The 13,123-nt window shown below is 44.3% G+C and overlaps 1 protein-coding gene across 10 annotated transcripts in view; it reads right to left on the bottom strand.

Annotated features, from left to right (window-relative positions):
* The window catches only part of BCAS3 (BCAS3 microtubule associated cell migration factor), a 302,365-nt gene that overhangs the window by 40,363 nt on the left and 248,879 nt on the right, over nt 1-13,123 (bottom strand). The window lies entirely within an intron of this gene.

Genomic DNA, 13,123 nt, shown 5'->3' with positions numbered 1-13,123 from the left:
ATCTTTTCACAAGTTATGAAAAAGAAGTTGACATCTCAATTAACTTCTTAATGAAAGTGTCCAAAATACCAATCAACCAAAACATAACCAAACCACAGAACGGTCCTCAACTTTCTGTTCCATTTCACAGTTGTCATTAGATGGCACTTTTGATTGTGATCTCAGCAGAGATACAAACATGAAGCAAACACAAGGGTTTTAGTCTAAATTCTCCCTTCTAAAAATGGTCTCAACAAGTTTGGGTGAGGGGCAGACCAGACCCCACTCCCTATTCCCTGCACAAACAAAGCCATCCTGCATGCAACGTTATCGATGCCGCACTCTTTCATGAACTCCAAATTCACTTATTTTAATAAAACATGCTACTCGAGCCATCTGACATTTATTATCCTTAAGAAACATAAAATGGAAAAGAAACATCTATGACCAGAAACAACCCCTAAACTCACTTTTATTGCCAAGGATCTGAAATCCTTTTTTTTCTTCTCGCTAATAACAATGCCTCCCTGCTCCACCTTGCCTTCTGCGATATTGCAGGAAATTCCCAGAAAGAAACTCTAATGTGGATTGCAGCTGTGCAGTTGAAAGCCAAACAAACCTCTGATTTCAGAGGCTCGAGCTGGACTGAACGCTACCTTGACACACTGCAAAGCTGCAAACACTTTCCTGATTGTTCAGAGCACACTTCTGAGTTAGCAGAGTGAATAAGAGGCGAGAAACGCGGCTGCAGCCCCGCAGCACCCAGGTGATGCTCTGGGTATGGATGTTAAGCCTCACTCAACGTGACAGCTCTGTTTTGAATTTGGGAGCCTGGTGGATGTGGGCCGGCGAGCAGAGGAGCTGTGTCTTTAAGACTGGAACCCTCTGCCTGTGCCCATATATCAATGCTCCATGCTGCGGTGGCTTTTCTGCCTGCTGCTCAAATTTGTCCAATTAGACACAGCCCCACAGGGTGGAATTCAGTGTGAAATGTGTCTACTGATGTCTGCAAATTAACCACCGTAGACACGCCGCTTTAAGGCCTGTAAGTGACAGGCAGAGAAATGCCTGCCCGGGACAAAAGCAGGAGGACTCGCAGCGTAAAAGCCCGGATCAGCCTGTTAAGGGATTCCCAGACTCAGCTAGGTAAAGTGTGTTAGCCGCCGCGGCACTTCGCACCTCAAGCTGTGCTGTCTCACACCACTGACCCTTCCATGGCGACATAATTCTCAAGAAGAAGCCAGGATTATCTGTCTAAGAGTCTTACGTGTGTCATGTAAGGTCAGGTGCCAACTGCAATGTAAATTAGTAGTTAAGAGTATTGGTAGCTAGACAGATGCTGGGAGCCTCAATTAGAAAGAAAAGTCAGATTATAAGTAATTAAGAGGTACAAAAAATGCTTCTGAGGCTAAATACCTAAACTGCCTCCACTGTATTTTTTTTAATAAAGCACGCATTCCTGAGCTCTTCCAGATTCTGCCTGAAACATCTCTGCAGACTCCAAAGCCGGGCTCCATGCAGACAAAAATCCCCGGCACGCTGGTGTCAGAAGTACCAGAAGGAGAATTATGGAAGCAGGGGGCTTTTATTGGGCAGAGTGCAACACAAGTCATAATTTTTGCTTTGCTGCTGTTGGAAAAGGGTGAGCTTTTTAATCTTCTGCCATAAACAGGGCTAACTGCTTTTCAAATACTTGTATAATTTAATAATTTCTGTTTTAAATATTGCTAAGGAGGAAGAATAACTACTGTATTTACTTTGAGAAGTGCTGCTTCTGCTGCTGTATCTCCGAGATACAATAATGCATGCAGATACAATAAGCGTATGCACTTACTGTATCTGGTGAGAACCTGGTGACCTCAAAGCACTCTATAAATATGAATTCCTAAAATAACAGCAGCACAGTATGAAAATACAATCATCGGCCCCACTTCAGAGACGAGCAAACCAGCACAGAGTCTAAAAAGATACACCCTGGGGTAGGGATGAATTTGTAGACAAGCTAAGAATCCTGCCCAGCAAACAGCTTAGGTGCCTGCCTGCCTGCACAAGGGTCTGCTGCAAGGTATGCAATATTTTATTTACATACAGTCCTTAGGAATCTCTTCCTTTAAAGATTTGCCACCAGACACTTAGCCAACTGAGAAGAGCACTTTAAAGATATGCTTGATTTAGAGCCACTGAGATTTAAGAGCCATGCTTAAATGCTCTCCTTAGCATGGAAGAAGTTAAGCATATGCTTAAGTATATTATCAAGCTGAGGGCAAGCGATCACCATGGTGAGAAACCAACTGCAGTGGCTGTGGCCCAGCAGTGTTTGCAGGCCTGGACTCTTACACAGCAGAAAGCGTTAAAACACATGGAAAAGCACACACTTAGGTTACTTATCAGGGTGCTCTGGCTTTGAAGAAGCCACTCAGTGTTTTTAAGTGTTTTTCTTTTTCTTTTCGAGGCCAAAAGACTGTAATGGGTTCATGAGATCTCCATGAGACTATGGCAGCACCTGCAAAGGACTAAGGAACACTTATGTCAACAGGGAGCTCAGTGCGAAGGCAAACACTTAAAAATCCTGAGAAAATTCTTCCAAAATAGTTCTGTGTTTCAGACTGTAGTGTTTTCCACGTACCCCATTCAGGGGGGATGCAGTTTAAGCCAGCTTCTTGTTATTCCACAAACCATTCTGTATTTTCATAGCCATAAATCATGGAAGCAATTGACAGTTTCCGGACATTGATTAAATGGCAGCTGATCCCTGAAATTCTATTACTATTATTTGCACAACACCTAATGTTCTCAAATGCTCTCAGGTCCTGAACAGCTGTATAAAAATCCTCTGGCCACAGACTTCACTTACGTTTTATTGCCCAGCAAATGGTTATGAGTAAATAAGCACTAACAGAAGAGGGCTGAACTGCAAACAACCATGCAGACATAACTGGAGTGGGGTGAAAAGGAATTGTGTAAAATACATCATCAAGGCCACAGGGATAACTGGGTTTTTGATTCTTCCACATAAAGCACATTCATGGTACAAGCACTCCATGCCCTTCCCACCACAAGGAAGGGCTCTGAACTGTCCCTTCATGCCAAAGGGTGTCTAAAGACAGAAGCATCACTCACTGAAATGAATGCATCCTTTTCTGCACTTTTTTCTTTTTTTCCTGGGCTATTCACTTGGTGGAAAGGAAACTCCTCCCCCTGTAGCGAAGTTCTGCAATGTTTTCCCCTCTGCACAACCCCTCACAGCAAACCTGAAGAAGAAGAACAGGAAAAGCAGTCTGGGGAGCAGGGGCCACGGGGAGGAGCAGCTGCTGGCGCGGCCGCGGAGCTCCGGCTGCAGGAACAAGAAGCTCTTGGTTATCAGTGGTAACGGAGCTAACTGCAGACCCTGCCTTATGCTCACAAGTTTTGCCATAGGACACAGAGCACAACAAACGTCTTTGTAAATTCGATCACAAGTTGAAGATCCATTATCTTATGACGACGAAACGTATCTTATGCAACAAGTAAGAACTGAATATAGGCAAAGGAAAGACTGGAAATGATTGTTAACACGGAGCTTTGGAAAGGTTTCCTGCATATTTCTGTCACCCTTTTGTCCTTTCAGAAGCTGTGTGGATCGTTATGGCAGGGCTGACTATGTTATCTTATGTACTAAATCCGCCTAGATCTGTAGATGATGTCTTAGGGGGTGAAAAAGATTAATAAGGAATCACTCCAATGGCTTTAGGACAGCTAAGAATCTTAACCCATTTAACCTCCCCTAAAACACACAATCAGATCAGAGGAAGTTGTAGGAAACTCATTTCAAAGACTCTAGGCGACACTTTTTAGGTCAGATTTACAAAGCTCATTAGAATGAAGGTCTGTTACTTTAGATTTTAATACTAAGACATACTAAGAAACCCTCTTGCCCCATTTAGGAAACACACAAAGCAAAGAATGCAAATTTTAAAAAGAAACTTAATCTTAATGCATGTGTTCTGCCACCAAATCTGAGTAAAACCTTCCTAGCTTATGTTCTTAAAGAAAACAGGAGAAAACACATCAAAAAGGGACAACAAATGCAGATTCATTTACAGATTTTTAACCTTTGAAGTAGCACATGGGATGCAATGAGCACACAATTCTTTCCAAATTGTATTTTGTCTGGAAGAGACAGCATCATACAGACGTACAACTTACTGATTCTTCTTATCACCATCAGCTCCCTAAAAATTTGTTTTACCCAGAGATGCGAGTGCTGAGGAGCTGAAGCTGAGGAAGACATTCATGTCTCCATGTGCCCTGATGGCACGCACTCACACATCTGAGCTGCGTTCGTGTGCTGCTATCAAGAGAGGGAAATGAATGGCAGTGGTTGAGATTCCTGCTCTTTCTTTGTGCAGAAAGAACACACAAACCCAGGGCGAGCACCAGCTGATCTTTGTTATAAGACAGAGCATCTCAAGCAGAGAAATTAGGACAGAAAAATGGAAAAAATACAATAGAAGTATGTCATTTTGCAGCCTGTACCTATCTAGCCAGATTCTGGTCCAAGGGAAATGGCATACTGAACCTGAAATAAAAAGCAAGAGATTATTTAATATCAGAATGACAAGCCATCAAAATTTTGTGGTTAATTAGGAGGAAAAAGTCCTATGCAGAATGAGCAAGATGGCTTGACGAACTTTAGTTTTAATGCTGCGATATCTCCTAATAACAAAAGGCCTCTATGATATATCAAACAAATTTATAAATGTATGATCAATACATTTGACATGTTATTTAATTATGATTCTTCATGACAGAGACAATATGAAAAACTAGTGTCAACATTCTGACAGTGGAATAAATAAATAGATGTAATTATTTCTTGTACCGATCCCAGATGAATTGTAATGTATCAGGCCAGGCTGCAGAGCAGAGTTCTAAGGTTTCCTTAATATGATAGAGTTTGATGTAAGGGGTGTCATGTATCCAATATTTTGCTGTTTTATTAGAATAAAAAGCTCTCTGGGGATTGCAAGTTCAAATGGTCACAAGTCTCCCCCTCCCCTGCTATTGTGCTTAATGCAAGGATAAGCACTGAAATATGTTTAGAAAAACGCTGGTGCAGCTGTTAGAAGCACAACATCAGTGCACCCGAAGAAACCCTGAATTCTGGGGTTGCTCACAGTTTACCCCTAGATGCCATTTTCGCCCTCAGCCCTCAGCAAACACCAGCCCTGGGCTGAGGACACACGAGGTCCTGGAGCTGGGAGCTGTGCCTGGCACTCCTCCCCTCGCACAGACCAGTTGCAGCGGTGGGCCAGGTCGAACGCAGCCAGCACACTTGTGGCCATTATCATGCAGACAGGAAAGAATGCACTATCTGTCTTTTTGGCCGAGAGAAATTATAGTTAACATTTAACATGAGGGAACCGACTTCAAAGGAAAGCCAGCTGGATTGGAATAATGGGAGATGAAAATGCTAACACCAGCACAAACTTGCAGGTGGTCATATTTGGCTGAAAATAATACATCTGCAGTAGATGAGCCGGCTGTGAGGCAATGCCTGAGACGATCCTGCTGCAGGCCGCAGAGTGGCCAAGCAACTGAGCAAACAGCCCCGTGCTTTGCTACTAGAGAGCTTCACGGATTTTCTTGCGTTGTTCTCTACTGTAGTGGACTGGCAAATAAGAAAAACATTCACCAGGCCTCGAGATAAACAACATTCAACATTTCCATGAGGATCCCTACCGAACGCTGCAGGATGATGCGTTTCCAATGGACCAATCTCATATGAAATGCGCCCCGCGCAGCCTCACAGCAAGACGCACCCCTGTCCACGCTAAGCTGACTGGAGAATTCACAAACAGCACTCGCAGAACTGGATGAAAGTACAGACTCACTGTACAGTACGAAAAAGATCAGCAAATTTTAACAGATATGGTTTTTTTCTGCAACCTCGACTTCAATAGCGCAGACAAATGGCAAATAAAGGGTGGCAGCGCTCCCTAAGGGAACAGACTCCAGCTCTATTAAACCCAAATGGAAGCGATTTCCAAGGGCACGGCACTGGGAACGCCTTTTCCCTGGTGGCCACAGATTTAAGGTCTGTTTGCAAGAGGACAGAGCTGCTCAAAGGTCTGAGACCTCACCATCATTATTTTCACGACGCGATGTGCTGCTTATTTCAGTACAAACGCCAGAAATAAAATAGGCCATAGATCTGTTCTTCCTCAGGGTCTGGAACAACCACCTCCAGCAGGAGTTACTGCAATACAAAGAAGTAACTATCCAAATTTTTACTGCATTTCTGAACAGTTTTGTAATTCCGTGGCCTCTGCTTACTCCTCTCTTTTTTCTTTCTCTCTAAGACAGAAAACATTTCCTACTCGTCCATTATCAAAAGCCACAGAGAGCTGCCAAATGATCTCTCAGACGTCTCACACTGGTAGGAATATACCACGTTCTGCCTGTGAGTTTACCTGCTGATTAAGCAGTAAGGGCTTTGAACTGCTGCCTCCAGCCCCTGCAAAGTCAACAGGATGACGACAAATCCTGCCAGCTTTCTGCGCTACAGAACAAGGCCAGAACGATCTGTCATGGAAGGAAATGAAAACGTCATATGGCTACGTAGTGGGAATTTTAAAAGGAATATGGATAAGGGCTGACACGTAACATCAAAAGGGATTTTTAGGCAACCTTGCGTAAAGCATCAGGGTGAGGTTTGGATTCGTTATGCCGCCTGTTTGTAAGTATAAACACTGTACCCACAGTCATTAAGTAGATGATGCTAGTTTTAACAAATGAAGCTGGATTAATTTAAAGTATTTAAAGTGATCAGCAGTCCTTAGGTTAAAGAACATATGTCATTTTCTTCTAAGTTTCTTCTCTGATGAAAACACACTGCCAATCCGGGCTCCTCCGTGGCCGGCGCGCACGGCGCTACCTGAGCCCTTGGCTACCTGCCTGCGGGCGGCCGTGCCAGCGGGATTAACGAGCAGCAACCTTCAGAGATGGATTGAGGAGGTCAGGAAGACACCAGCAGCCCCGACACGTGCCATGCATCACTGTCTGCTCGCTGCCTCGGCCCCCACCCGCTGCTCGGAAAATGGCCAAGCGTGTCCAAGCAAGCCCACTTAGGAGACTAATGGGTAAATGCATAAAACTATTAAACGCATGAGAATCCTTTTCACCAAATGGTAAAATGTAATGAAAGTTTAAACTGTTAATTGAATAAACCTCTTAGGGACAGAGTGCATCAACACGGGATGTTTAACAGCTCACCAGTTACCTATAGCCAAAGTCCAGGTGTGTGGCTGGGCCTGTCCGCGTGGGGCTCGACCTGTGCTCATAGCCCTGTCTGCAATGGTTAGCCTCAGTGCTGCGGTAGCTCCTGCGAGGTGCTTTCCTCCAAGAGATTTTTAAATGCAGAAAGGCTTGAAGACATTTGTAGCTCCGCAGACAGGTAGAAGCATGAGCTTGCCAGGCACCACTGCTCCAGGCCATGGCTGCATCAGCCCCAGAGCAGATCCTCAAATCCTCCTCCTGCACAAAGCAGTGGGAGTGCAGCAGAAACCTTCACGAGGTGCTGTGGGTGTGGGTCACTCTGAATGATGTAACACCTCACAGCTGGGCTTTGGTTTTCCAACAACAGGGGTTCTTCAGATCCCACATTTCGGCTTCACAGGGCTGACCGTACCACCGATTTATGACACAAATTTTTGTCCTTACCTCTGACGTATCAAAGGGCAAAGCCTCATGCTCTAAAGCTCTGGCATTCCCTGTGCAGTGAGTGGCTCCTTGGGAGAGCCGTGCTGCCTCAGGCCTCCTGCTTTATCCTCACAGGAACAGGATTACGGCCTCATAAAACAATTGCAAAGCTACAGTACTATTATCCTTTAAACAGTAAAAGAAGAGAAAAATGATTTACGAAAAATAACATGATCCTTCCTGAACAGAGCCTGAATAACAGCAATTTCAGAGACAGTAACTAATCTAATGTTGCATTATAACAGCACAAAGAAGTAGATTTGGCCACAGAACCGAAGTCATTAAAGATTAGACCAGCTGGTTTAACAGTTAGGAAATGTTTTTGCCTCTCTGAGCACAGGATACAATGAAAGCCGTTTTATGATTTAATGTCTCAGCTGTAAACAATACGATTTTTTGGATAAATCAATGGCTGACAATGACAGGGCAGAAAACTCATGGAGCTGAAGGCAGCACCGACATCCAAAGCACATCTAACAAAAACAGTCACCTCCATCCCCCAAGTCAACCTGCACTAATGCTTAAGTGTTACATGATGCTGATCCATTACATTATATTTTTAATTGGTGCCAAGGCTGTACTCACACCAAGGAAGAGTCTTCCTAATTGTCCTTCACATTAAAGAAGAAGAGAAAAGAAGGAAGAAAAGCTAGGAGCTATAAACTAGGAAAGGGTAATCAAGAATGGTTTTCTTTACAGATCCCTCAGTGTTAGGTGCTAAAATACAGCGACACATTCTCAGGCAGAGCGCCTTCGAGTCGGGATGCAGAGGTTAACTGCTGGCTTTATTGGTGTCTGATCCCCACACCGCTCCTTCCCGGCGCTTTACGGCGGGGTCGCCACCGGGTTGCCTTCAAGTGCAAACATTTTGACCGTGTCATCAAATCTTGTGCAGAGCATCCCAGCCTTTCTGCTGCTGACAAAGGAGTGAAGTGCCGCGGCGTGCTCTGCGGTGTTGGAATGAAGCAGCCAGCCAGCAGACATCCTGCTGCTTTGGAAGGGACTGCAGATACCCAAGTCTGTGTGTCCACAAAAACAAAGAGCAACCACAAGGCATCTGCTGCCAGCCTTGGCCTTCCTTCAAAGCCTTGGCTGCCAAGCACCGATAAAATCTGAATGTATGCAGCAGGGCAAGGCATTTCTTTCTTTGCATTACCTTTCTGAAGTATTAGCTGTGGGCTACCCAGGCTTCTAGAATACCCAAACATGTGAAAAAACAAGCAGGCAATTCTAGTTGGCGATGCCTAACTGAGAGTACATCCCCAAAACGAGACCTTCGCTATATGCAGAAGAGACACAGGAGAGCAGATAAAGAAGTTTCAAACACTGCAAGCTCTGTTGCTAGTCCGGATGGATGTTCTTAGTTCAGATCCAATGTAAGAGGTGCTCTCTTCTTAGGAAAAATTGTAAAGAGGGTCAGGAAACTATTTAAATGCCTCCAAAATAGAGCCTCTGGGATGGAAGATCATTAAATAATACCAACCACTTTGTGGCACTTAAGTCTCCGAAAGGGAATCCAGGAAAACAGCGCTGGACTCAGATCAAGATGCTACGCTGCCATGAGTACACTGGGATATTGTTAATGGGACACAGGGAACTCAAACATAAATAGCGAGTGGGATTTTCCTTGCATTGGCTACAATACATATGTTTGTTCAAGAAAAAAATAGCTGGAGCAAGAAGACATGCACGTCTGGTGTTGAAGAAAAGCCTGTTTGTGTCAGAGACAGTGGAGAAATTGTTCAAGAATAGTTCATCTTTAAATGAAGGTCACTCTAATGATGCTGCCAAGGTCCATGTCAGCTTGGCTTTTGGGCTGGCAGCACCAGTAAAATCCGCTTTGGTTTGAGGCTCAAACACGGATATCTGACATTTCACTGCGCTTTTAAGAATTGGTTCAGCTTCTTTATTTGTCACCAGTGGTGCCATTGATTCTCGTGCTTCCTCAGTTCCCTGTGGACAGGCTGTCAGCCACGTAGAAAAGTGACCAGAGTACAGGGAAATGCCAGATATGAAAACACCGGTTCACTTCCAGTTAAATGGAGAGCTCAGGAAGAGCTGCATTTGTCACAATCAGAGAAAAACACTCAGAGTTTAATCTGGGTAACAACAAATGAACACAGCGTGGAACAGGGGATTTAGAATGCTTCCTACCTTTGGCTCTGCACCCATGCTGCTCTGCCTGCAGGCTGCTGGCCGCCCCGCAATGCCATCCTGCAGCAGCCCATGCTCGGCTCTGGCCGTGCTCCTGCAGCCCTGCAGCTTGTGCAATTGGAGGCAAAGGCTCCCTCCAGAAAGGCCGAGTTTCTGCACAGACCTCGTGAACCCACAGACACTTGTAATTCATTACTGACATTTTTCACTCATGACCTCTTTATTTAGAGTTACTCATTTTCTAATTACACGTTTCTTATTTATCATCATCTGAAGTGCCTCAGAAGCAGTGCAAATTCTGACACAACTACAGGCAACATATTTCAGTGAATTATCTGCATCGATTCATATTCTTTCCCCTCTGACACCAGAGGTTTATGCAATTCGGGAATAACAGAGCTGCTAAAATTAATGGCTGAAGGGCAAGCCACTTTCTTTGTCACATTATATATAACGTTTCGGTTCAGCAAAAGAGTAGCTGGAGTATTTTGATTCTTTACTCATAGTTAATTACAATTAAAAGTAAGACTGTAATTACTTTTATTGTAAACTTTGGCCTTAACTGCTGAGCACAGCAGAACAGAATGAGGTTTGGTTAACCTCAGTGGAAAAAGTAAAGGTTTTCTTCTGAAATAACAGGGGCGTTCGGGGGGAACGCGTCTGGAAGGGTGAGACAAAAGAAACCCAGAGCCAAAATCGGAGCATCCACTCCTGGGCCCTTCACTTGTAAGGCCAGCAATGCAGAGCTGCAGTGCCCCTTCCAATGCTGCGTGGCACAGCACACAGCCGAGCTCCGGCAGCCAGAGCTCTCCATCAGGAGAATTCAATACCAAACTCCCCCTATTGCTATGCTTCCCTTTTTATTTATTTTAACAGTTTGCTGCCATTGTTTGCGCAGGGAAACCAGCTTTCTGGGCCCATTCTGCTTATGGGGATTGAAAGTTGCCCGCTGTGGGACGACTCCCAGGTCCCTTTTCCAACTACAATCCTTTATTTCTCTCTCTGAAGACAGCAGAGGCACTTCAAGGCATTCCTAACCGCAGAAGGAGCTCTGTCTTGTGCTTACACAGGGGCATCAAAGAAAGCATTCCAGAAAAAGAGGTTTCCACGCCAGGTTGTTCTGTTCCTGAGCAGGCCCATTGAAAGAGGTCGCCCCAGCCACTACCGAAGCCACAGATCTGGCCGGTCAGGAAAGAACAACCCATAGGATAGGGAACAGGTCCTGGATGGATGGCTGTGCCAGCCCAGCCCAGCGCTGCCGAGCCAAGAGCTGGCACTGGGGCTGCGCACGGCTCGATGCCTGCGCTGACTGCCAGCCACAGCTGACAAACAGCCCATTGTAGCGGCGTTGCCCTGAGACGGACGGACAGAAGGAAGGAAGGAGGAAAAAAAGGAAGGAACTCTTGAAGACAAAGTTGTTCTTTGGACAGTAATTACGGATATTTAGAGACTGGAACTGATAGCCATAGGAGGAACTTTGGATTTCTCAGTATGTAAACGCTTCCTGATCTATGATTCAACAGAGAAGATCTTGGAAAACACGGCCAGCCTCAGAATAGGCTCTGTCATAAGCAGGGCACTCGGGATTATTGCTCAGAGAATATCTGAAATTAAACACATTAAGCATTCAGCTTCTAGAGAATTAACCTCTTAAACATCCCATTTCTACAGAACTTCTTTTTGTGTGTTTAAAAAAAATCTTTACAAGCGTTTGTGTGTAGATCCAGTAATGGTAAGTGTAGGAGGAAAGCAACATAAAATAACGCAAATCCCTGCCCAACAAATGCTGCTAGTACATAAACTTTATAAATACAATGTTGGCAGATTCCGATATATAAAAAGGTAGCTAAAAAAAAGTAAGAGCCATAAATAATGCCAAGTAATAAAGGAGGTGAATGTTTTTGTTATTAGATTCTTTCATTGTATAAATCTGTTTAATAAGCTGGCTAGGAATCATTGATAGAAAACAGACTGCTTGCGGTGTTACAGATCAACCTGTTCTAAATGTTCTTTCCTAAACTCTATGCCAAGCAATACTTTTTACAAATACAATTTAAAAATTGAATGTTCTTTCATCATCTGAAGGGAGCAAATCGCATTAAAAGTCAGAACGCACCTTTTGAAGAATGTGTGACATGTGTCTGTATCAGCAAGGCAGAAAATCTCTGTTTTCTAAACGTTTAAGATGGTTTGCTGTGAGCTCAGAGTAATTAATACCATACATCTGATTCGTCAGATGTGATTAGTGTATGTGTAAAACTCTTGATTTAACAGCCTTATTCCCCAGCATATGTGTATTTTTGGAAAGCCCTATCATATATTTTTCTTCAGAAGTTCATGTAAAAAGTATGCAGTAACATTTCACTGTAATGAAAACTAAATGTTGTGAAATGTTATTGAGGTCAGCGATGGGTTTGTGACGTTAATCTTTGTACACTATTGTTTCTCATTACTGTGTGGTATTTTTGGTTTTCATTATTCCTAGAGGAAAGGACAGAGAAAAATGAGATGTTGTAACCCAAATAAGGAAAAGGGAATAAACTCTAAAATGCAAAAACGAAGATAATAAGAATAAAAAGAAATAACCCGTTAGACTATTACTGGTTAGTAAGTTGCTGAAGTTAAAGACACCAAAGTGTTAAAAAGCAGGCTTTTTTGTGTTATTACCAAACACATACTCTTATCTCTGCTTTCCATTTTTTATTGCTGCATTAGCCTCTGGAACAGGTGGTTTAAGTGTGCAGCTCTCAATAATCCCACAATCATTTCAGGTTCTGGCCCCCGTCCTGATCTCACAGAGTACAATTCCAGCAGCTCTGGTTCTGGTGAGCAAAGGGCAGCTGAGCTGCAGTGCTGTGCTGGCTGCTTCCCCAGGGACCGCTCTGGGCGTGCAGGGAAGCGGCCCTCCTGGGAGCACAGCCCTCCTGACCACCCTGAGCAGCAAGACAGGACGCAGTCACTGGTTTTATTTCAGGTGTCTGCATCCAGCAGTCACACTCCACTGGAACAACAGCAAGAGTGGCTCTGCCCACGCAGCCCAAAACTCAGCTGTCCGAGAAATGCTGATCCACCCAGAGCTCACAGCAGCTCCCGCTGCTTCCCTGCGAGGCAGCCATGCGCATCCGCAGGCAGGAGCCTCACCTGGAGCCCACATTGGGAAGATGTATAACTGGTTTCAACACCGCCCAGGGGCTGAGCACGCAACAGGCTTTGAGAATTGAAATGACCCCTTTGGCAATTAACAGCCTCA

This window comes from Tympanuchus pallidicinctus, unplaced genomic scaffold (assembly GCF_026119805.1).
Source record: "Tympanuchus pallidicinctus isolate F22 unplaced genomic scaffold, pur_lepc_1.0 scaffold24, whole genome shotgun sequence".
Lineage (NCBI taxonomy): Eukaryota > Metazoa > Chordata > Aves > Galliformes > Phasianidae > Tympanuchus > Tympanuchus pallidicinctus.
This window is presented reverse-complemented; position numbering and strand designations above follow the sequence as displayed.